Genomic DNA, 26,233 nt, shown 5'->3' with positions numbered 1-26,233 from the left:
TTTTTTTTTACTAATAGCATACAAATTTTCTCTTAAAAGATAAAAACAACAGTAAAACCAAACAAAACCCCCACAATGTACTATTTAGCATCATGTGACAAGAGTCATCTTAAGACCACAGGACCTATTTCCTCCCTGTCAGGAATCTGCGGGCACTGTCTGTCCTGCTCAATGTTACCGAGCATTACACAATCCCAAACATTGTTTTTTTGGATCACTTAATGGATTAAAACCTGTCAGCCCTTAGCCAAAAAGGGAAAGAAAAGAAAAAGAAATGAAAAAAGTGCCAAATGACACATTAGAAGCACTATATTGTTGCTAAGTACTTACAGCAGGTTCACCTTGACAATCTGTCACAATATAATGGGATGTTCTGTCACAGATGAATCACCTAACACCACTCATACAAAGGGCAAGGGCAGAATTTGAAGTAACATGACAAGCCATGATTTGCCTCAATCCTCTAAAACATGCTAAGGTGGAATGCAGAAGAGAAAGCCAAGAAGGAAGAGATGAAAGTTTAAGGCAACAACATAGTGTTTCAAGACAGCACGTGTTTTTCTCTGCTCAAGTTGATGGACATGGCATGACTAAATAGCTAAATATGATGTTAATTAAAAACAAACAGTTCATTTTAAAAATGTGTATTATTGACCAAAAATATTATTTTCTCAGGAGCTTGTTACATGAGCATTATTGACTTGATGGAGCATTATTAGCATGTCAATCACTTCCAGGCTATTTTTATAACCTTGTTCATGTTGTTTTATTGCAACATATACAGATAGAAAAGTAGATATACACAGTAAAAAGTAATGGAATTCATAATCTCCACCAACAATATCTGTTTTTTAGTATCTGGGGCCATGAGAAGGCTATAGGAGGGACTTTGACATTGGAACAAACATGGGAATTCAGTAATCATCTTTCTTAGTGTTGGTTTGTTCCTTTGACTTTCTAAAGCCACGACTATTCAGTCCCCAAGACCAAAGATGGTCTCAGAACATGCTCATTGCCACAGTGGGATGGCCCAATATAAAATTTAGACAAAGGATATAAAACAAAGTGATTGCACGTTATGTATAAGATGTAAAAGGGGTGAAAGGGTTTGCTTAGTTAACTCTGTGAGCACACAAGGATTGGTGTTTACAGTCAGTGCAGGAGCCAAAATTATGTTAAGTTTAGGATTCAGTTTAGCCTTTTGAAGAGTCAGTGAGAGTCCTGATGCCTAGTCTATCCCCACTGAAGAACTCCTGCAGTCTTTAGCTATCCTGTTAGTCACCAGGAGATAAAGAGGTTGATTACTGCCAAGAACAAGACTGAAACCATGTGGTATAAATAAATTTCACTAGGGACCACAGTTATTCCCATTACTACCCACATCAAATACAATGAGTATACTTTCCCCAAAATCACCTGTTTTCTGTGTTCAGTACAAATTAATGTAGATAATGGTGGTGCTGTAAAAAACATACATTTTATTTATTTACTATCCGGAAGGCAAGCAGGTGGCAAATGTCTGCATCTCTCCAGCTGCTTGTGTCCATTCCAACCATCTCCCTGGCCAAACTCCTGCTCAGTTTCCAGGACTGCCTGAATTTTTTCATGTGCAAGCACAATTACAAGAGGTTGTTTTGTCTTATTTTTACCAAAGGAAGTGAACTGTATTTTGTGTTCTTTACTTGGGGCAATCAGAGAAACAGTTTGCAAAATGAGCGGTTCTGTGCTGCTTTTTTCAGGCAAGGCAAGAGAATTACTTCTTACAATTCTCCAGACTAACCCGAGTAAGATGAAGGCATGGAATTATTTATACAAGGCAATGGAGAAAAAAATCAGTTCCAACAGTGGCTTCTAAAGGCCATGCGTTATTTTGCTGACATAGGATAACAGCAGGGTAAGTCTAAGTGGCACAGACACCAACAGGCACCCTTTAGACACAGTGCCTAGGCCAGCATCTCATTCACAATGTGTACATACAGAGACACATGCACGTACACAAAAATATTCTGCGTGGTCTTCCCCCCCCCAAAGCCAGCATTTTCAAGATCAGGTTTTGCCTGAGTACAAGATGGATTCAAAGTCCTGTGAAACACTAAAACACTCAAACGTATAAGGCAACTGAAGACTTTTTTTGTAAAGTGACACTCATCTGTTGTAATGCCCATTGGGCATTCACCGGCTCCAGCAAAAAAAAAAAAAAACAGAGATGCATGTGACATGACTGTTTTCAATTTCAACGTTTCTTTTCTTCCATCTGTCTTGAAAAGAAATAAACTACAGCAAGCTGACAGTTCATTGAAACACAGCGTCATGTGGGATGGTAACTAAAGAAAGAAGGTGAATTATTTCCTTTTATGAAAACGTCTAACCAAGAGGCTTCGTCAAGCTACCACCATGTTTGTGAGGATTTCATTTCCTTTTGGCCCTGGATGAAGTGCAACTGTGCGGTGCAACTCTAGTACTTACTTATGTTGTGAAGCAAAATTTAAGCATTCATTTTATTTAATTCTTTTTCAGAGCTTACTACAAACAAGGTTAGATCTGTATTTCAAAACAAATCTGAAGGAAAAATGGCAAGAGGCTGCTGAGAAGTATACTAAAAAGTGGCATTCTACAAGAAAAAGAAAATAGAAATTGTTACTTGAAACCTTTACTTCAACACATTTAGATCAATAAGCCACCATCGAAACTCTCAGCTAAACTGTCTGGATCAGTCAAAATAAACCTGTAATCCAATTAACTTTCCTATCTGAATTTTTTTCAAAACTTAAGAAACTTTCTACAGATGGCTTCTGGACCAGTGGTCTGCTGGAGGCTACTTCCATCATAAAACTCAGCAAGTCTCACACTATAAACATGTCTGATCTACAGGGTTTGGTGACCATTCTTAAACTTAAAAAAGGAAAAAGCCTGAGGTATTTAAAATACTGGGAGAAAAGGGAGGCCAAATGCAAGTTGTACATCAAATGGAATTTTTACTGAAATAAAATTTAAAAACTTCTTTCTTGTGTTATTCTGCAGCTTGTAACATCACTACATATGAGATCACTACATTCTGTCAGCTCAACAGTTATTACAGGGATGATCAGAAGACAGACAAAAAAAAAGAAAAAAACCCTCCACAATGGTACTCCTAAGATAACAGGCATTAGCAAGCTCAGATCTAGCTTTAGATGTATGCGGATTAATGGAAAGATGTAGGTCTCCTCTTCCTACACACTATATGGCTTTACCTAGTGGCTCATAACCATTTTAAAGATTTTAAAAGTGAAAACTGCTACTTCCTTTTGTCAGTTAGGGGCAACAAAGCCTCTTCAGTGCAAGTCTCTCTTTCACACTCCAGCCTGTAAACAAACAAAAGGAGTAGGAAAAACCAGTACAACAAGTAAAAGAAAGCCTTTACCTTTCCTCAATCCTTGAACGAACCAAGATGAAAACTCTCCTCCATGTGGAACATAGTCAGCAACTACCTTTCAGGAGAGGGAACTTAGGGAACTTATAGTCCTTCTTGCTCTGTCAATGCTAGAAATCAATTATGCCTTCATCAATTAGTAACAGCTGTCTATTGTTTTGCTAAAAAATGGAGCAAGCTTTGATCCCTGGAAACAGACCAATGCCCTACAAATGCTCTGTGATGGTGCTGCATGGGACAGTCGCTCTGCATCTTAAACGTTTTGCACAGGTTCTAATTGATCTTGACCACTGCTGTGCTATCCAGTCTTGTTAAGTTTCATTTGCACAAACAGACATGTTCTACAAGACCAGATGGCTTCCCAGTGAAGTGACAAAAAAAAGTGCAACTTTAGAAAAGAGAAAAACTCTATTTTCAGAAAGCAGTGATAAACTTAATACAGGGCAGCAGCCTTGAACCACAACTTTAAATCCCAAACCCTAGGGGTTACTGCTTGGAGCATGTAAAATTCAGTGTACTATTATTCTGAAAAAGTATAGCGCAGTTCTGTACCTACTGTTATATGCAGAGGCTCTAGAATGGATGGGACTAATCTTTGATCAGGAGAAGAAAACAGTTATTGTTCATACAGCCTATTCATACGTGATACGAATACAAACGTTAACATATGACTAGAGTAACCTGATGCAAGACAAAGCACTGGACAGTCATGTCTATGGACATGCCAAAGGAAATAAGATGAAAAAGAAAAAAAAATCTCTCATTACTTTCACTCAAAATGACATACACTGTGTTACCATAAGGACTCTGCTGGCCATTTTCATGATTTTATATGACAGAGACAATATTTACAGCTTTATTCTTTGCAGCTCTGATTCTAACCTAAGATCATAAAATACTGTACACTGATAAAAACTGCCATGCTTTGAAAGGCTGTCCTGTCATCACAAACATTTGCTGGTTATGGAGACCACCAAGACCACAACTCACTGTGGCTCGAGACATTTTGGTGTCACCAGAATCACAATGAAGTTGTACTACCATTATCCCTTTGAGGCCTAGTGCCAGTTCTCTTTATGCTTTTCTCCCCAGCTATGAGTTTCTGTGCCTTTGTTTGAGAGAACTGTTGTTCACATAGCCATGCTAGGAGCCACATCAGAGAACCAGCATTAGGATCCATACAAGGGAAAAAGTAGAAACTTGTAGCTAGAGAGGAGAAAAGAATAAGAAAGGCCCTTTCACTTTTTTCAGACTGCAATTCCACAATTACTTTTTACAACAAAACCACAGAGCTAAGGCAGACCATATTTTGGGGAGGTGGAATCACAGGAGGACCTCTTTAAAACAGCAGATTCTTACACAAGAAGAAATGTATCCCCTCTTTACAAGAGGTCAGAAAAGCTTTGGCAAGTTTTTCCACGTATTTTTACAGAACTAAACTGACTTTATACGCTCATGATTGAATTTAAGAAATGATATACGGGATCTTTTCTTTCAACCCAAGCCTTTTAGGGGGTTTTCAAAAAGCTAGTCTAATTCCATACCTCCCTGTACAGTTCTTGGAAATACATTCATCCTCACAACAGGGCATGAAGTTACTTACTTGTGCTTCCAGATACCTGAACAATTCACTATAAAAGCACTGGGCTAGAACTGGCTTCCCAACGTGGAGTTTCTCACAAATGTCTTATGCAGACATAAGAAAGTTCTCTGCACTATTTCTTTGCTTACATTTCTCATCCAGAAACAGGAATAAGAACAGCAACACCTCTATACTTCCCAGGCTTGTTGTCAGAGAGATGCACTGAAGAATGTGAAGTACCTGGATATTACCTAACTGTGAATCACAAAAATACCAATGATTGCTAGGCGGAAAGGAATGAAACAGAAAAAGAAGTCAAGGGCCTTCTTTTGACTGACAAACAGACTTCAAAATTTAAACAGTTTCCAGAATACAAGAAGCAGCTGCTCCCATTGCGCTTCAGAAGAAAATCTTTAGACCTCAACAATTCAGTGTTTCTTTACATTGCTGTAAGAGCCATCAATCCAGACACCATGGAGAGCAGATGGCAGACAGCACATCAGCTAGCATCACTTTTTTCCTTATCTCAAAGAAATCCAAAGCAGTTCTGGCAATATTTGACTTGTGACACATTGCTCAGATGCAATGCTTTTTATCTTTATGGTAAATTACGCTTTAACTGTTTTATACTGATTTTTGTTAGAGGTTTTGTCAACAAATGGAATTCAGGTGTTCTTAATGCAATGGCACATAGTTCCTTAAAGGTGAAGCAGAGAGCTCCTAACAAATGCAAACAACTTTCTTCAAACAAATAAATGACAGAACATTGACAAATTTTAAAAGTTTAAGACTGATAATTTCACTGGATTTCATCATCAAAGAACAAGTAAAGAAGAGGGGAAAATCTCATTCTATTTAAGGGAAAATGCCTTTGAAATAGCATTCATAAAGCCCATCTATGTAACTACATATGCAAAACGTCTGTAAATACTATTCAGAGGAAATCTATTTATTTATGCATATATTTTCCTGCTGGGTTTATACAACTGCTGTAACTGAGTGAACAAAATTAATCTGAGGATCAAAACTCTGCCATATTTTAAAATAATAGTAATAATAATAATAAACTGCAGCTCACGGTTGTGCAACCATTTCGAAGGTATCATTTTTTCATCATAAGCTTTTCAACAGCTGTGACTCATATGGTTTCATAAACACTTAGTACTAAGAAATTATAAATGACAGATGATTTATGATGTGTTTGTATCTCTCTCTATAAAAATGTTCTTTCTTTACATATAGGTTCAATATGCTATACACAGAAAATACGCTTCATATATGAAAGGAAATCAGTGATGCAACTGAGACACCTGACTATGAACTTCAGTTGACACTGGCAGGTTCTCTTTAGCATACTAACTGATTTTTTAAATACTGAATTTGAATGATACTGAACTGCTCAAATTTTCTCATGGACAAAGGCTTTGATTTCAGCAGTATACACTTACTTTCTACCATGAGCTGCAACATTTCTAGTTTGTGGCATGTGTCTGATCACATTATATTTAAGAATTGTTTTCTTACTGGAATCTTTTTAAGCTAAAGCATATATTCTCTGTCAACAGTATTCCACATTTCCCCAAAAAACAAAGCAAACCATTTTTAATAGCTTACATCAACATTTCCTGGATCACTTCAGATATTGTTTCCCATCATCACTGTATGATATGCCTATATCCACAGTTTTACAGGCTAGAGAGTGATTGCCTGGTTAAACAACAAACCAACCAACCAACCAACAAAAACACTTAATGACACCTCAACACCTCATGTAGAAGGTGTAGAAATATTGTAGAGAATTGCAATGCACATAATCCTATAGATATAGGTTAGGTAACCCTAAGCAGTATAAGTAATATCCTCTCCAGAAGCATAAAATCTATACAACACTTATAGTAGAACTATATGTGTCTATATGACACAAAGTACATCTTAAGGTAACCAAAATAACAATAACATAAAAGAACCAGACACACCGTCCCATTTATCATATCTAGGAGATTAAATATCACGTACTTTCTGGTTTGGTTCAGCTCTGGCTTTTGTTGTTTTTCCCTTGTTGTGACTTGTTTTCCTCCACACTTCACAACTAATCTGCAAAGCCTGTGAAGGAGTTAAACTTTTTTTTCCTTCAGTGGTACAAGGCTGTTAATTTGGGCCATCTACAGGGATCACTTCACTATAATATAAACAAACACTAAACGTAGTGTGTGTTTCACAGGCAAATGACCATGTGGGAGTAAAAAAATAAAAAAGGCTTTTATATATTGAATAATTTGGTGTAGTTGAAGCACGCACAAGGAAATGATGCATCATATAACGTCATACAAAATTTAAAATTGGATTCTTTTGGGTACTTAAAAGTTGGCCTAAAACACCTGCCATACAAGTGCTTTTGAAAGCCCCCAAATTCCAAGAGGCTACAATTTATCTGCAATAGAAAAATCTCAGATTTGTTGCACACAGTTCAGCATATGCTGCAATATTTTTCTAAAATAGAAGGAACTCAATAAATAAATAAATCTGTTCCTGATAGTTCTTGATTTTTTTTTCCGAGTGTTAAAATAAAATATTCTTTTTTTTTTTTTCTTCCCCAATTTCAAAGGAAAATCCAGCCAAAAATGGGGGGAAATGACTAACTATACTGAGGAAATACAGACTTGGCTGTACATTAAAGTCGAGGGCAAATTAGATAAACTGAAACTTCCACTCCAATCTACATGCTTATTTAATATAAGAATTTTCATTTATAATATCTACGTGTACCAACTGAAGCAGATATGGTTTTTTATACTTTGACAACTACTTAGCAGAAATTCTTCACCAACACTACCTGTCAAACAATGTGAGAATAAATCCTGAAGGAGCAAGTTCTTGACTGCATCCTTCTGATTTACAAACCAAAAAGCTGGATGATTTCATTACCAATTTTTAAAAGGAAAATTGTCACTACAGTATAGAACAACACTTTGAAGAAGCACAGAAGTCCCCACACTGAGGGGGAAAATGACATTTATACTATGTAAAAAAAAAGCATTCACCTACTCTTCTAAATGGCTTTTCAGTTTCAAAAAATATATATATTGGAAATAAGTGCTAGTTTCAATTTGTGACACAGTCCAGTTGATGAAATGGTGGAACCTGAAATCCTGATGAACGTAATGAAAATGGACAATATTTGGACAACATAAAACAGTTGAAGACTTCTCTGTCCCGAATACAGAGAAAGCTTGGAACTTCTTAATGCTCAGATGTGCTTGACTAGTAGGAACTTGCACAGCATGGATAAGTAAAAACTATAGAGAAAATACCTACATTAGGGAGATAAAGGGTCACTGCAAAAGGCTCTTACAAGTAAGCAAAGAAGGTAAAATGTAGTCGCCAGATGAGCGACCAGCAAAGAATACTTTGACTTAAGAGATCAAGAATCACAGGAAGGCAATAAGAATTGCCAAAAGTGAAGTGTGAATGTGCAAGTGATATTAAGAAAAAAGATTTAAATTTCTATCACAAGCGACAGTTACATTGAAAGATAAAACAAAGCCACTTTGTAGTGGACAGAGGACAAGTACTGCAAGCAATCTAAGGAAAACACAGTAAGTACAGGAAACCTTTCTCTCTCCTATCAGTCAGGATAATGATGCTGAACATGAAGCAGGATGCCTAATTGGTATAAGGCTATGAAAAAACAGAACTCCATCAAAGGGATGCAAAGCCCAGAAGCCTAACATATTCAAGCTGGGGGAAACCAAACCATTCCCACCCCAGACTAAAGGAACACCATTCAACATTAGTCTTCTTATTATTTTATTTTCATATTGACAGTGATAACAGATATGCAGCAGATGGCAATGCATTACTGGCTTCAACACTATTCATGATTCCAGAACTAGTTATAGAAGTAAATGGAAAGCAGAACAAAATGCAACATAAACAAAAATTGATCTTGATAAAGGTTTTTTGTTTGTTTGTTTTTTAAGACAAAAAAAATGAGTTACCCATCATCCCTAAGAACACTGCAAGACACAATGATGGCATAGAAACTTAGGAAATCAGAACAGCAAAGTACTATTCCTTAACTCCTGTAGTGGGAAAAAATGCAAGGTATCTATGAAATTAATAAGAAGCAGGTTCAAAACAAACAGAAGGAGGCAGGTCTTTATGTAATTTGCATTAAGTTGCAGAAGAGCTGACCCAGTAAAGATGAATGCTGAAAGCTTGCCTGCATTCAAAATGTCTGTTCAAATTCTTGGAGCAAAAATCCATCAGGGGCTATTAAGCAACAAGAAACCACCTCTGGCTTATAAAATCCCTAGACTGCAAACTGCTGCAGCCTGTGAGTATAATTTCAGGCCTGACAAGTTCCTGTGCTTCTCTTAAACATCTGCTATTGACCACTGTAGAAAAGAAAAAAAAAAGAAAGAAAAAAAGGGGAGGGGGCTAAATATATCAGCCTAGTAGACAAAGTTTGTTCTACCTGCACACAAGGAGAGCTTCTTAAGCAACTTCCTAAGTGAGACTGGAGGACTTACAGAATCTATCAGTTCTCCTGCCTAGGTAAATTTCTAGTTATAGTCCCTCCCAATCACTTCCAGACAATTTACATCCAAAGCAAATGCCAAGGAAGAAAAGTGTAAAGAATAGTATAAAAATGCAGAAGAATAAATGGATAAAAACTGATGATTAATACAGTTAGTTTAAAATTTCAAAAAAATATTTCTAATACCTTCAGTGACTGGAATAAGCTTTCAGCAGAAACAGTGAAACAAATGACTATTTTTAAGATTGAGGTTGATCATAAAAGAAATTACATGCCATAATTTCCCACAAAAGCAGCAGATTGGACACAGCAAGGCAAAAGATTCTTTGAAGTCTTATACTGCTAATGGAGCCCGTGATTTCAACTAGGGCCTTGACAAATTAAGCTCCAGAAGAAGGAATCCAGTCTCTTTGCTTTGTTTCATTCTGCCCAAGGAAGCTGGAGGATCTGAGACACCTATTAGCAAATACAGAACTAAAAACCAGCAGTTCAACAAAATAACAGCTGACAGAATAAGCAGGGGAAATTAAGGCATCAGCTCCTACAATTCAAAATATTAAAGGCAATGTTAAAAAAAATAATAATGGGGGGAATGGGACACAAAGAGACAGATGAGACAGAGGTGAGACAAAAGCAAACAAGGTCCTAGAAACATTCTTCTGTTATAGTATGAATTTGTCTTATTTGTCCAGAGCTAACCTTTCATCTCTTTGATTTGTTGAGAGTAAAAATATTACCTTATGGTCCATGGATGTCTAGACCAAGGGCCAAAGAGGAGAAATTGCTGTGGCACAGAAATTAAAGCAGAGGCAGTGTAATTTTTCTATTTTGAACAAACTTGTTGTAAAATGTTTAGAAAAGGTACAATCATTGCATTTGTTTTCTGTACTTACATCTCTCTTCCATTTGAATATATCTACAACTGCAAAAGTATCATTCTAGCTTGCAGACAGCCAATTTTATAGATCAGAACATTAGCTATAAATAAGTATATCTTTCTTTGGTCTTAAAACCTGAATTCTTTCCAGGAGAAGACTGTAATTAGTATGACATGGGGGCTTTTAGCAGATGTGAAACCGGATAGATTGAGCTCTCGTATGAATAGCCTGAAACAAGGTCTGTCTTGCATGGTTTGTAGTAATGGAGAGGAAATTGAGCATTAAATACAAATCAACAATCATTCATTTCACTGCAGCAGTGGAGCAGCAGAGCTAGTGAAGTCACTCTTTTCAGCACCTTGCATCCTGCTGGACTTTATTTACAGCACTGAAGCTCCCATCTTTGGAAACGGCCACCTACAGGGTAACTCAAACAAAGAGTGATTAAGAGAGAAAGCAATTTAAGGTCCAATTTTTATACACAAACATCAGAGAAGTGACATTTTCTCTGCTTGCAATTTATGGTGGGTCTTTAGATATATTCATTAGGCTATCATTCTACCAATTCAAAGAGAGGTCAGCGTGGCATAGTACTGCAAACCGGAGTAACAGCAGATATTAGCTGGATACTTGTACAATAAGTGAAGTTGGAAGATTTATTAGTTTTCTAAACCAAAGACTGACCTGACTCTCCATTTAAAAGTTGAATAGGAAGTTGAAAATCCCCTCTAATGTTTTTGAGAGGTGTGAGGAGATGAGGAAAGCACCTGCAATGCATCACTCTGTTTAGATTGCAGCACGAAACACTGGATTTGTTGGCTGCAGTGGTCTCTCAGTAGAGGGAACAGACAACAGTAATCAAGGAGCTCACCGCTCATTATGTGTGAAGAGAAAAATGGAATGTTATCCACTGAAACACTGGAATGCTCTCTAGGTCAACAGCTCTAAAAAGTTGCCATCAAAAAAATCTGTCTTAAGCTCTGGATAGCTCAAGTTCATGCTGATGTTTAGATACAATTCTCTGTACAATTTAAAATAAGTTAATATTTGGCTATTTACCTGGCATCTGTGATGTCCAACAAGCAACTACAAGATCCAGTAGAAACAAACAAACAAAAAACCCACTAATGTCTTAACAGTACTTACTTTAATTACTCTTCACAATGTTCTGCAGAGAGAGAAGAATGCCAAAATAAGGCTAGTTTCTTAAAAAATTTCATCCTATTTTTCAAAAGTTGCATTGTTACCAATGACAATATCAATATTCACTGCACTATCAATTGGACTTGGATGCTCTCAGATGCATTTATTAGAACCACAGTCTCCTCTGAAATAACACAAGATGCTAGCTCCCTCTTACATTCGGAGACCCACTGTCCATCCTGACACAGAGGCCTGTCGTGTTGCTTTTGTCTACCTGTGAAGTACTCCAGTGCTGGTATTTCTATAAGTTTTATTATTCAAAGAAACAAAACAGAAGGAATTTCAAACAAAACAATGGTGTACAATTCATCCTGGGAAGATGATTATTCAACTCATTTCCTACTTAGCTAAATAATTTGGGAAAAGAATTTCATTGTTTTCTCAACTTGATCACAAGCGAATTCAGAGCTAACACATCCACAGGCTAATGCTATAAAACCTAAACCATGCAAGCTGATTATCATCACTGTACACAGTGTTTTAGGAAACTGGAGTAAGTGAATTTAAGAGAAACTTCTTTAAACACAACTACCTTAGAAAACAAATACATCAGCATGAGGGCAAATGGAGATATTTCAAATGAAAATTGAATTAAGAATTTGATAACTCTAACTAAGAAGATTTATAACTTGAAAGCACTATGTAAATCCAAGTAATATGATTAGGGTTAGTAATATTTTCTGAGTTAAAATAGTATCCACACTTATTGTACAACTTGTTGATTTGATTTATGAAACACAGGAAAGGAAATTCAATCCATATTTTTGTGTTGTATCCATAAAATATTTAAAACATAGTAACAAAAAAAGTTTATTTTATGATCTCACAATCATTTGCCTTAGAGTTTTAAGCAACTCAGCTGAATTCATAAATATTCTATATGTGATTATAAAGCAAGAGTCAAAGAGATGGCTTAAAGAAATCTGTCTACTGACAATGCAATACAGTTTCAGAATTCTAACATTGTGAGCATTTTCTGTGGATTTTCATCAGATTCAGTGCATTGCAACTGAATTAATCAAGCCTCTTTTTACGCTAAACTGGATCGCTGAGAAAAATCTGGAACTATCAGCAGCTCAATAATTAGATGCATAATTATATGTTTACTTACAGTCCTTGTTGTATATGAATTCTTTTAAATAAAAGTTTAACCACAGAAGCACAATCATAACCTACACATTCAATTTAAAAATATGTATGTCTTTGACAACAGGCCTTTCTTTCAAGAGGAAACAAGAGACAATGGGAAATGGAAGATACCTCATTGTAAGATTTTGGCCAAGATTAGACAAAATTCTGAAGTCCAAGCTTGCCTTTCATTCATTTAAATAGAGCTTGATCATATGTAGGACTGCCTAAGAAATAGCACTTTAATTCACATACTCACTGTGGTTAATAATAGTAACTATTATTAGTCTGCCAATCATTTAGAGAAGTACATTTTTGTGAATCACAGGAGTGTAAGAAAAAATTCTCTCAGCTCTCTTCCCCTGATGAAAACCTGGTGAGCAAAGCAAATCAGTCCCCAGATGAATTGTTTTAATAAAAGGAAATACTTCTTTATTTTTCTTCCCCAGGTAACTGGGTCTGTTCATTCCTTGCTCAGGGAGAGTTCTCAAAAGGAGAAAAGAGTATGATATCCCCTTCCCATTCTGCCCTTCCTGTGCCTCAGTCAATTTACAACACACATGCATACATCCTGTCACGTAATTGTGACTGCGCAGGACCCCACAGAAACCACAGTTAAATCCACACCTGACGATGTATCCTCTATTACCCTAGATAACTCACAGCAAAACCCAGTGTAGCACCTGGACTTACGGCTAAAAAGAACCTAGTACAAAACAAATCTCATTATGATCTCCTCTACTTAGAAAGGGCTCATTTGTAACACTTTTTTTTTTTTTTTTCCTCAGCCAATAATATAACACGCAATTACTTTTGGAGGACACGAAGATTTTTTTTTCCAAACAGTGCACACCCACAAAATATATGCCCAGGATGCCCAAAAGAAAACTCTGACGCTGTTCATGGTTCACAGTGAATTGTGAATCAGTTCATCAGCAAGCTGATAGACAAATTTAGCAAGACAGCCAAAAATATGACATTTTCTTGAGGGAAAAAAAATAAAGCAAAATGCTTGGGCTTCAGCCCCAACACAATAATGCTAGGTTAGCTGGACAGAAGAATTTTAGAGAATATTTACTGGGAAAAAAAAATCACGACCAATCCTAAAGACCCGAATTGCTCGTTTCATTATTAGTACCTTCTCATTATAAACTTCCTCATAATTATGAGGTTCTCTGGTTGTTGAAACCAATGTCATACTCCATAGACCAAAACAAAATGTCTAATGGGAATACAAAATCACAGCAATTAAAAACACTAAAATGAACAAGTTGACAAGCACAGTAAAGTACTCAGCAACTAGAAATAAGCAGGAAAGTAGAAGTTTAAACAGAATCCCAACAGAATGCCAACTTATACATCACTGTTGCTCTGTATGCCTCAAAACAGCATGATTATTCACTAATTCTTACAACACAAGACACATGGGTATTCACATTCTTTGGCCAAAAAAAAAAAGAGATACTTTTTCATACTTTAATTACATGTGTATTCATTGCTGTGGAATGGACTTCACCTTTCTGTAACAGTTAACTAAGATTATGACTGGTGTTCAGGATACAAAGGTTGTTCCCAACCTATCATTTTACACGTTACACAGACATGTGAAAGTCTGCATGAGTTCCAAAAGAGATGAGAGAAGATGGAAGAAAAGCACACCCAGCTCTATCCCTCAGTCATAGACGGCAAAACGTGGCATATCAGGGAAGTTTTGTTGTGTAAGCAACCAATATTAAAATAGATATCTGGGACAGAAAATGGAACACTATGGATACCTGAAACTCAGGCCTATCCCACAGTTTTAAACGACACAAAGAGCCGTACTTTACCAAACTGACTTATTACTGAATACATAAATCATCAAGAAAAATGAGTAATAAACTTAGAAATTCACTAAGCCTTTGCAAGTGCAGCATGTCTACAAAGAAGTTCCCCCACTATCAAACACAGGGTCAATAATCCTGTCCTACATAAATACTGTTTGGAAGCCTTTTGCACTTCTCTATACTTTGGGCTGGCAAGTTCTGATGATACCTGGCTTAATGACGGACAAAGGCAAATGGGCATTACTGACATACAGAGAAGGCTTTGGCCATACATCCTTTTCAGCACGGCCCATTGCATTGGCTGGAGTGTGCTTGAGGAACAAGGCTGAGAGAGGAAGCAGGAAAATTGGTGATGGAAAGGTTGTCAGGAGGATCTGCACGAGCTGCGTGCCAGCTAAAGATCATACCACGAGTTAAAGCCAAATGTTTCTGTCTTAGTGCAGTTTTAACATTGCTGAGAAGAACCAACTAAAATGAAGATTTGTCCCAAAACAGCTGCAAATTACAACCACGGATTGGATACTTCATCAACAAGCTTGCATGTTCCTGATGCTGATGACCATTTGGATACACTGCAAATACTGACCACATCAAAGGAAAACTTACATGAGCACTGATAGAAGATTGCCAAAACATTCAGCTTCCCTACTTTCTTGTACAGAATGACAGCCTGTTTGATTTTGGTAACTGTATCTTAGCAAAATAGCGCAAGGAGGAGCTCTCATACTTTCAGACTTGATCACAGCAGCAAATATTATATAAGCTAAGACAAAATCATAAACTGATGAACCCTGTTAGGTGTTCAGGATGGTACCAGTAAACAGGATTGTTAATCTAAAAGGCATCACACTTAAATAAATAGTTAAAATAATACAATAAATAAAATATAATCAGATTTTTTTTTCCAAGAAAAAAATTGAGGTCCTTTCTTCTAATTTCTTCCTGCAAATTACTTGCATTTTCCACCTCACAAAGCTGTTGTGTTTCTGTTAATGCAGCACTGATGAATCCCAGTCCTAGATCACGCAACTCACAGGCACAGAAGTACAGGTCTCTCTATTAGCATTTATTTAAAAGACAACCCAAAGCCCGAAGGCCTATTTTAGGAAGAAAAAATGAAGGAAGACCAAATGTTTCTAACTTCCACAAGATAATCAGGACTACACAGTTTCTTGTAATCAGCAGCAGAAATTAAAGGGCTGAATCCTCAACTAGCTCTGTACACCACTCTTCAGCACGGTATGATCTCACCTAATAAAATGAAAATCAGAAACACGTAATGGAAGCAACCAGGTTTTCAGACACATGAAAGTCAACAGGAACTGTGTCTGCTTATGCTTAGACTGTCTTTAGTCCATTATGTGAGTTCCACTACTACCAAATAAGAATCCTAGTTATCCAGCATGCGCTCTTGTAAGAAACATAAACATTGCACCATCATGGGATGAAGTCTGACTCTAGACAGTAATACACAGGTATCTGCTGCGCGTTGCGTGGTAGAGCTCAGCTGTTACAAACAACTCATAGAAAAGCAAACCTGATTGCTTTTCTGTGCAATTTTTATGTATAGCACTCATTAGCACAAAACACTACAAGGTAAAAAGATTTCTGGTTCTTCTTTTTCCTAGCCTGATTAGGGAGGTAGAGGGGAAGTAGTGCTCATTTTGGAATGTTAGCAGTAAAGATCATTACACTTAGTACTGACACCCTGTATAATTTGAAAAATGATGTGACTTTTGGGTAAACATGAACATGCCATAAAGAAGGTGTTCTTACATTAATTAAAAAAATCAAGTCTTCTGGCTAGGTAATGAGCCAGAAAAAGGCCTGATTTTTAAAACATGCATTACAAGGCATGAATTATGTCCTTAGCTATTTGAAAGTATTTATTGCCTATATTTTTTTAAACCTATAGAATCAAAGTCTGTCTTCAGAAAGCAAGAAAACACAGAATACATATACTTGACTATATATTTTTAAATGCCATTCATAAATTAGTAAATCAATTTATGCAACAACATAGTATTTAAATTGCCACATTTACACAGTGATTGAAAACTGTTTAGCATACAGAAGTCTTAGCAACGATGGGACCTTTTCTACAGGTTTCAATGAGCCTGACCGATTGATGGGAGTTTTGCTGAGTAAGAATCAAGAAAAAACCTCAGGGCTTGTTTGTCTGATACAGGTGCACTGTACCACTCAGAAATTGCTTTCAGCTGAGCCCTCAATGAAGACCTCGGGAGTTGGCCAAATAAGCGGAAATATCACTTTAAAAAAGTCACTAGAAATACCATGAAATTGGATACCACGCATTACCTTACTCAGAAAGTTGAGAGCCTTTTTGTTTAATTTGGATGAATTTTCAAATAACTGAGAACTAAAGTAATCTATGGTGGGCACAACAGCAGGCAGGAAATACTGAAGCTGTCAGATACCCAGTACTGAAGCTGAAGGTGTCATATACCCTTCTCTGTAGCTGTCAAGGCAGAACTCATAAATGCATCTGAGGGACCTGTGCTAGATGTGCCAAAACACATTTCTTCAGTGAATGTTTTTCAAAGTTTGTGCAAACCCAATAATAAAGTGACAATTTAAAAATTAATTTAGGTTTAAAAATAAATGTATTTTTACTGTACGGGGAGAAGACAAAAATAGAAAGGATATCAAAAAGTGCAATTGGTATTTATTATTAGTCTAAAAATCCAGGCAAGTTTGAGCTCAAGTATAAGACAGATGGATTACAATGCTAAAAATTCTAGTTTTATTTTCCAAATAGAAACTGAAGTCAAGATGTTGGTCATGTTAACAATTCCAGATTATTTATACTTTTCATAATCATCATCTTCTAGCAAAATTCTTAGCCCATCATACATCAAAGTGCTCCTCAGTACCCTCAGATTTCATCAACATGTTCCGCCCCGCCAGTATGAACAGAGCTAAAAAAATTTATATCATGTGAGAATCTGACTCAAGGCTAAGGTAATTCTGAATTATCATACTTCCTTGACTACTGAAAATATACAAATTGTATGTTATAAATATGTTTGAAAGTTCTTTCTCTCTAAGTTACCACAAGGAAGCATATCATCCTGTGGCAATATGAGGTACAGAAACTCCCACACAGAACACAGGGATCAGCTGCCAATTCAGATCACAGCACACCAGGGTCGCTTCCCCGGACATCTTCAGAAACCCAACAGAGCGTTATTACTTTCCAAACATCAGTAGCTCTTCAACAGGCCACTAGGCTATTTGACACATTTTTAGTTTTACTATGGAAGAACATGTCCATAGAGGCATATATGGATAAAAGTAAGCTTAAAAAAATAATAAAAAAATCCATTAAACACTCAACATTGGCACGTGTAGGCTATTTGACAATCATGCTCAATGCACAAATCACCTCCCCCATGTTTGTGGTCACTAGCATTCCTCTACTAATTAAAAACAAACAAACAAACAAAATAAAAACCACAAACAAACAAATAAACAAAACCTTACAAACAAACAAAAATCTCACAAACAAACAAAACACCAGAAACAGGAATGCCACAGTCTTGACTTACACTTTGTTTATTTGTTTCTTCTTTTCTGTAGGATAGATCACCTTACTGCTTTTTGCACTTTATTTAGTTTCCCTTTATGATCTCTGTTCACTTGCCCTCCACTGCAAAACAGAAATTATGGCTGCTGCACGTTATTAGGTAGCTCTCTTCTACTTAGTCAAGGAGCTTTGTCTAAGTGCAATTCTAGAGACACACCAATCTAAAAAAAAAATGTTAGAATTATATTCTTAATAAATAAATAACAACACCAAATGGATACCTAGTTAGCACTGAGCTGCACAAACATGTTTTTGCTGCAAAATGGATCTCATACTTTGATGTGGACCTAGCAGGCAGCCTCCATACCATGTATCAGCCTACAGTATTGCTGTAGGTGAGCAGTAGCATCTGAAAACACAGCTCTCCTAGTTTACAAATCTCCTACATGTTATTATCACGTACAGCATGCCACTTCAGAGATACAGATACAGCCAACAATAGCGTGCTGTTGTCACCTGGCAGTGCACAAACGTAGGCCCAAAGTTAGCGCATACACACTCAAACCAGAAACGCAGCACTTTACTCTGATTTCCTGAAGCACTTGTCTGGATGGAAAGCAACCCCATGACAACGCTAAGCAGTAGGTGCCTGTATGCCCTTTCTACCTTGTGCATGTTTCAGCGGGACCAGGCCTACAGCAGGTACACCAGAACGGACGGTGCCCGCCACAGCTACGGCCTGGAAGCTGAGGTTTGCACTTGCTTTCCTTCACTTGCAAAGGACCTGTCCGTCCCCATTCTGAAGCAGCCTAACTTCTGCCTGAATCATCTCAACTAATCATTGTTTTGAGTATAAACAGAAAAAAAAAAAAAGCAACAAATCATAACAATAAAAGGCAGCCATCTTAAAGAACTAGCTTGTCCTGTTCTTTGAGCGAGAGGCTCAGTTAAACATATGATCTGCAAATTTTCCATTTCATCAAATCCTGCTAATAGAATTCTACAATCTGGTAGTTTAAGCTGCAAGTTAGAAAAAGCCAGGGAAACATTTGCTTTGGCACTGGCAGGTTCTCAGATTTTTCCAGTTGGAACAATGATAAATGACTTAACCCCGATCATTTTTCTGAAACCTGATTTTTTTTGTTTGACATTTATTTACAGTTTCTATAAACACTAACACCTATAAAACATGGTTTACTGTTTGATTGCTTGGCGGACAAGCAAGCCTTAAATACATAAATTATGAGCACCTAGTTAATGAGTGACATGACGGACATGAAGTTTTATTTACCATTGGCATGAGCCTTCATATAAAATTAGTGGCATAAGAAAGCCAGGTTTTGTGAATGCACATAGTCATACCTATTCATTGCCTGACTTTTTTTTCCTTTTTTTTTTTTTTTTTTTTTTTAAAGACTTGACATAAGACTGTGGCCTATGTGTAATTTCATTGCCTGGAGCAAGGTTAGGGGAAAGCCGCTCCATCTGGCAATTTCCCTTTGACTGGCACATAGTTAAACAATGATGCAGTTTGACAAATTTCAAACCCTGCTTATGAAAAAATAACATAAACACAATAGTCACTCTGAGTAGATTGTCCACCTGTGCAAGCGGGCATGAAGTGTTAAGTAAAGGCTGCTGGTAATGAATAAAGATGCAGTGCATAGTTGGATTAGGTCGTTCCAAATGTAAATCACTGTCAGATAAAGCACTTGTGTTTACATGTAGCATTAATATTTTGATCAGTATGTTTAAGAGAATTAGCTTCTTAATGCAGATGTTCTCATTTGGACCTTCACACCCGTAGCTTCAGCCAACTCCTTTACCATCAGTTATGTCAACATGTCATAAATCTTAGCTGCTTTAACTTCTATTTTAAACAAAGCTTTGTTGTAAAATTTGGAGGCGTGTTTCCTTCGGGTTTTATTTTTGGCAAATTTCTTGTTTTTTTGTTGAAAACCTGACACATTAATGTCCAATTAACCATCTTTGAGTATTTTACTGACAAGGATCCCAGCAGCAATCAAATGCCTTTTTATTGTAAGAGCCCCCTGCCTCCCCATTCACCCAGCTGTATCCATTATGTGAACAAGAAGTCTTTATAATCTTGATGCACAAACAATAAAGGCATTACATTTAGCGGAAACAAGACATATGTCTCAACAGCTACACACTCTATGCCCTTTCACATTACATACTGTAAGGGTAAATACACACATGCTCAAAAAATGGGATATACTGAGATTCCAATACAAAATTCACAGGCAGATTTTTTTCATTATTACTATTTTCTTTTTTAAGAAGAAATAACTGTTAACCTATTCAAGTTATTTTAACATTGGTGCCCCTACTAGGGGAGCTGCTAGGGGACAGGACACCTTTGAGAAAACACAGCCCATACCCGTACACAAAATGCTGCGAAATCTCTCTTAGGTCACTGTGACTGTGGCAATGATGGCACTTAAAGAACTTCACAGGTTTGTCTATTATGAAGTGAACGTTACCCATTTCTAATTAGTAATTTTATATTTTCTCAAATTTCACTTTAATTTCTTCTAAGCACTTTTAAATGTTGAGAGAGAAATTGAAATTTTGTATGAAAGCATACAACAATATAGATTATAACAAATTATTTTTTCCTGAAAGACTTATGCGGCAAACAAGATACTCCACTTTTTTTTTTCTTCTGAAATTTTGAAGAAAAAGCAGGAAAGAGAAATATTTTTGTATCTTAGATGCTTTGTGTTTCATGAAAAAATATTTTTCATAGTCCATAACAATTGAGTTCTAAATTTCAATGAAATGTTAGTATTCAATATAGTTTTCTAACAGCAATTTGTAAATGCTAGACAGGCTCCTATCAATATTCTCACACACCACAAACATTGTCAAGAACTAATACAGACTTCTACAGGCATGGTGCTATCTGCAAAGACCATCTTAACCTTTCCAGAGCTTCTTTGTCATGGCAATCAAAGTATTAATGTAAGTTCTTAAGTAATTTCTATCTTTTTAATTAATTACTGTAACAGTTTTTCTGTTTTGCAGTATGAACACAAGCGAAAGAGCTGACACCCAAAGTATCAAAATTTGGCAACAGGGATCTTTAGGTCATACATCAGTCATCACGATAATCATCTGAGAGTTGTGGAATACAGATTAGATTCATTGCAAGAAAACAAATCTCTTTTGAACCTCATTTCAGTGGCTGGAAGACAATCAAATTGTGCGGGCTATTGACAGCCTTTTGGATAAAAGGAGGGTGAACGAAAACAAGTATCACATTAAAGATACTATAAAGGAAATTGGTATGATGGGACAAAAGGGACATCCTCCCTTTACCCCCAAAATGAAAGGAACTTGATTTTGAAAGAAAGACACAGAAAATGATTTGGTGTCTCAGGGTTGTAAATGTCCTTTTAAGTATATAAGAAATAATAAAAAATGTACCTAAAGCTGTGTAAGAAAAGTTGCCATGGAAGGCAACTTTCTTTCCCAGGGAAGAAAGGCTCACACATTGTATAGATCATTTCCTTTGTCTGTAATAGAAGGTGAAACCAAGAAATAATAAAGAGTGGAAATCTGAAAAAAATTGTCATAAGACTAGAGTCTTACTCTGGTTGCAAGCTAGCAAAACATTATGCAGCTACTGAACTGAATTCCTGATTAATTCCACCACCACTTCTGTACCAGCAATACTGCTACTACCTAGGAGATGCTGCTTCAAAGAGATTAAGGAATACGACCTTAGTAGTAGCGTCAATGATTACATCAGAACTTTTCCTCTCACTTTACACTTTGAATATTTCTTTGCCAAACAATATTATTCATCTACGTCTTTGTGTCCACAGATAACCTGGAGCTGTCTCAGGGAGAATGACCTTTTCTGAGTTTAGCAGCTGTTTTCAATGTATTCATTTTTAACAGACCTGAAGTTGGTGAGAGCATGTTCTTCTAAATATCTAAAGCTGTGGGAGAGACACCCTTCTTGGCTAGCTGAACAAAACTCATTTACCCAGTGATAAAACTGGAAGATGAGAACCACCTTCTGCTGGCACCAACTTCCAAATGTACAGTCCTTACACAACTGCTATATTGTAGTCTATCACCTGCAGTGTATCTGTGGAATTAAGTTTCTTGTAGGAAAATAGTTCAATATGTGGATTTAAATTTGGGTCATCACGTCACATAATGATGCCACTGACTGTTCGCAAAGTGTAGATCTCAAATGCACTAAATTCTTCATGGCTGCAATGGAAGACATCCATAGTCAAGAGAGTGGCCACAGGGACGGCTGCAGAAACTGAAAACTTTAAAGAAAGTTGCTGAAAAATTCAAAGGAAGACAAAATAAATGTATGTTTTGATGACTGGCATGTCTCCTCACGTTTAACTTCAGAGTGTCATTTAAAAAAAAAAAAAAAAAAAAACACAATGAAGAACTGACTGATATATTCAGAGACCCTAAAAATTAGGAAAGAAAATCAAATTACTACAAATATGGCAAACAGTAGTCCTCACTCTCTTACTTGAATGCTGGAGGTTTATTATTCAAAAAACATTGGAAACATTAAAATCAGTCTGTTGCTTTGCAATTACAAGCACTGTACACTGCAAGAATTTCATTAATTGTCCACACTTCAGTGAGAAATCAAACTCAGATGTGCTGAAGTCCTAAGTATCAGTATTTTATTTTCCAAAATTATCTTAGCGAACTACAAGACAAAGCTGAATAATGCCTCACTACTCCTTCTGACCCTCCATATGCATACTTCAGATCCTTCCTCAGAGCCATGCTCTTTGATTTTTTCCCTCTCTCTCAACTTTAGCACATCCCCAAACAAATAAACAAGCAAACAAACAAAAACACCAAAGGCTGCTCCCCTGCTCCATCTGCACTACTAGAAAGCTCTAGAATGCTCTCTAGTGTGGTGAGAAAAATCCTAACACTAAAAAGTCTGCATTGTCACTCTTGCAAGAGAAAGAGTGCTCCCTCTAACATGCAGATACTGATTCAAGAGACAGGAAAGGGAATGAAAGCCTTTGAAGCAAATGTCTACATGGAGAGAAATGATTATGGGCTTGTAAAAACAAAACTAAAAAGCCAGGGAAGCTGGTGTCACAGAAAGCATATGTGGGACCCATATATATGGCAACTATACAAACACTGTTCACCCCTATCTTGTAAACCCTAAAGTACAACCTTATCATATCTTGCTCAGTGTGACCTGAAGCTGCACAAGTTGTTCCACATTTGAATCTGTTGTTGATGTGAAACTATCTTTCAGATATAAACAGACACATGACTACTTCTGCTCATAAAAAATCTCTGATATTCCACCATGCTCAATTAGTTCTTACTTCTACCATTTGGCTTTTAGCTCAAGCAAACATAAAATCAAATAGCACCAATTTCAAGTCCAAGGAGACATTTTATTCTCTTCATCTTCTTCACTTCATATATTTGATATTCATGCTTTCATTTTCTGACCTTCCAGTTGCTCTGTGGTCTCTCTCTCATCTTTGAAATGACACCACAACAAACCTTTTTAATTTTATACAACTGCTTTATCACGCTTAACTACTCTGAAATCTATGTTGAGATGTCAATTTGATATACAAAAGATTTGATCCATTTTTACTCCTTGACTGATCTCAGTGCTCCATAAGATAACTGTTGCTCTTCCATTTCTCTGTTTTTTTCAATTAATAAGCCAATGAAAAATGTGATTATTTAAAAAACAAAACAACAACAGAAAAAAGGATGATATACTCTCTTAAAGGTAGCATATCAAAACATCTGAAAGAAAGTATGCCCCATGGACTCATACTCCAAAGGTTTCAAAATTCAGTATCAAATTGATATAAACACAATAGATACATATCTAGACAGTATTGTTTAAAAATATATTTGGGAGAAACAAACTCTTCCACCATATGATGCTCAAAATGCAGATTCCTAAGTCTTCCTACTGCCTGGAATGAAATCAAGTCACTTAACACTTGTTGTTGGTTATGCTAATCCTTTAATATTACTATTTATTCCAGCTAAGAAAAACGGGCTAAGCCAGCTGTTCAAAATATCAGCATTTTAATGTTCCCTATATTGGTGTAATATTTTATCACCTGTTCTTTATGTTCTGTGCCTTGAGTCATACATAAAATTTATACGTCAAAGTTAGTTGTGGGGATAGTTATCAGTTTATACTGATTTAAGACTGCAATAAAAATTGTGTAACAGTCTGAAAATATATAAAATGTTAGTTAAAAGTTTTCTAGTATCCTTCCATTTAACATTATAAGAAAGCCTCCTTAGGAAGCTGTCTGAGGTTGACATAATACATTTTGATTAAGATACAACACAACAAACCATTTTAGGAGAAGATTTTTTCCAAAGACTTTAATAGAAGTAGGTTTACAATCTGATTTTTGTTCAACGCTGGTGTAAGCGAGCAGCTATAGTGGAGTTACCACACAAAATATTCAAAATCAAAATCCAGGTATTTAAATATTTGCACACGTGCATTACAGCCTCAATGATGGTTCACATGAATACAGCAAGTTTCTTCAAAAATCTCAACTTAAATCACAAGAACAAAGTTTTAAAACTCCAAAAGCTGACCTGAGTGCAACCTGGGCCCACAAGGATCAGTTGCTTCACCTGTTCACTCCCCTACCACATTCACCATTTCACTAGCCCTCTGCAACTGGTTTATTTTGTAGCCAAGGTGCAGCTGAGGGGAATGAAGTCTTCTCCCCACCCGTTTCCACAAAACAGCATAAGGTATTCACCCCTGGAAGCAGAACCATGCTGAGAGTAGGGGAGAAAGGAAGAGAACACCAGCAAGCACATGCACTCTCTTAGTCCTCCATATGGCCTTATGAAATGCTGCAGAATCCAATCCACGTAAATTTCCTGGAGCTACCCTAATAGCCTGTAGCATTGTATGAAACATTGTGTTTTAAATATCACTTGCCCATCTTAAAATCCTAAAATATATTCTTGTTATCATAGGGAAATAATTTTACAGCTGAAAACAGTATGGGTGACTCTTCAGAGAAAGGGGGAGATTAGCATTACTGAAAATAAACAACATTTTTGTGGTATTAACTTATTTGGAAGAAAAAAAAAAGAAAACCTCTATTAAGCTTTCAATTTCTTGTTTAATCACACAATAAAGGTAGAGCATAGCTGAATGCGTTGCTTTTCTAGCAGTTCTCTTTGCTCAAGCGTCATGTCAACCCATAAATGAAAAATAATGGATGCACACAGGAAAAAGAATGCAAGATATTACTTAGCCCTCCAAAGAAAATGGAGGAACTGAGTTTGTGAGGAAATAAATGATCCTGATAAGCTCCTACCCAGCCTACTTATTCTTATACAACATAGAATGCATCAAAGTTAACTAATCACTCTGTAGTAGCAAGCCAGTAAGAATATGGGATTTGTGGACTCTGTCTTCACTAGCAGAATTTGCTATGTTTTTAAATAAATTCTTTAATAAATACTTCAATAAAAAGTGATGTGTTGCATTCCATTCACCTATCTAAACACAAGAAACTATCTCTAGTAAGTTATCAAAATCTCCAACTATTATACAAATATTGTGGTTCCAATGAAAAGTCCGCAGAGTACTGCAAGCTATTTGCCTCCATCCCCTGCTAATGACAAAGAATTACTATCAATGCTATTATTTACTTACAGTAACAGACAAAAGATACTGATCAGGACCAGAGCCTGTAGTAAGTGCTCTACAAATATACAAGACAAAAAAACCCACAACTGCTACTTGTTTTATTCCTTCGTGTAAGCACTGATTCATAGGGAAGTCACGTGAGAATGAGAGAGGACTAGCCTTTTAGTACTTCAACAGGTAGAAACCTGTATAGATTGGAAAGCTTGTGTGTTCTGTAAAAATGAAGTTTGCACTTCAGCCAATGGATTTCTAAAATTCCTCTTTTGATCACTTCCAGTAACTTCCTGGGGAAATGCCTAAAGACTTCTACAAATGCTGATGTGAAAGCAGTACTACTGCTATGGATCAACTAAATTTCTTCTCAGGTACCACTTTAACATAGATTTGCACCTCATTGTTGGGTACAGAATCTTGCAAAGTT

The 26,233-nt window shown here is 36.5% G+C and overlaps 1 protein-coding gene across 2 annotated transcripts in view; it reads right to left on the bottom strand.

The window, feature by feature from the left end:
- Positions 1-26,233, bottom strand: part of LOC308200247 (uncharacterized protein) — a 171,369-nt gene that overhangs the window by 93,208 nt on the left and 51,928 nt on the right. Inside the window, exon 1 of one of the 2 annotated variants that reach the window (XR_013955373.1) lies at positions 24,738-25,959. The gene's annotated coding sequence lies outside the window, so the exon portion shown is untranslated. Of the gene's footprint in view, positions 1-3,403; positions 3,494-24,737 lie in introns of those variants that run through there. The other variant, XR_013955374.1, reaches the window with a different exon arrangement.

This window comes from Anser brachyrhynchus, assembly GCF_964034855.1.
Source record: "Anser brachyrhynchus genome assembly, chromosome: 10".
Taxonomy (NCBI): Eukaryota; Metazoa; Chordata; class Aves; order Anseriformes; family Anatidae; genus Anser; species Anser brachyrhynchus.
Note: the sequence above shows the minus strand (reverse complement) of the source record. Positions and strands in the feature narration are given on the sequence as shown.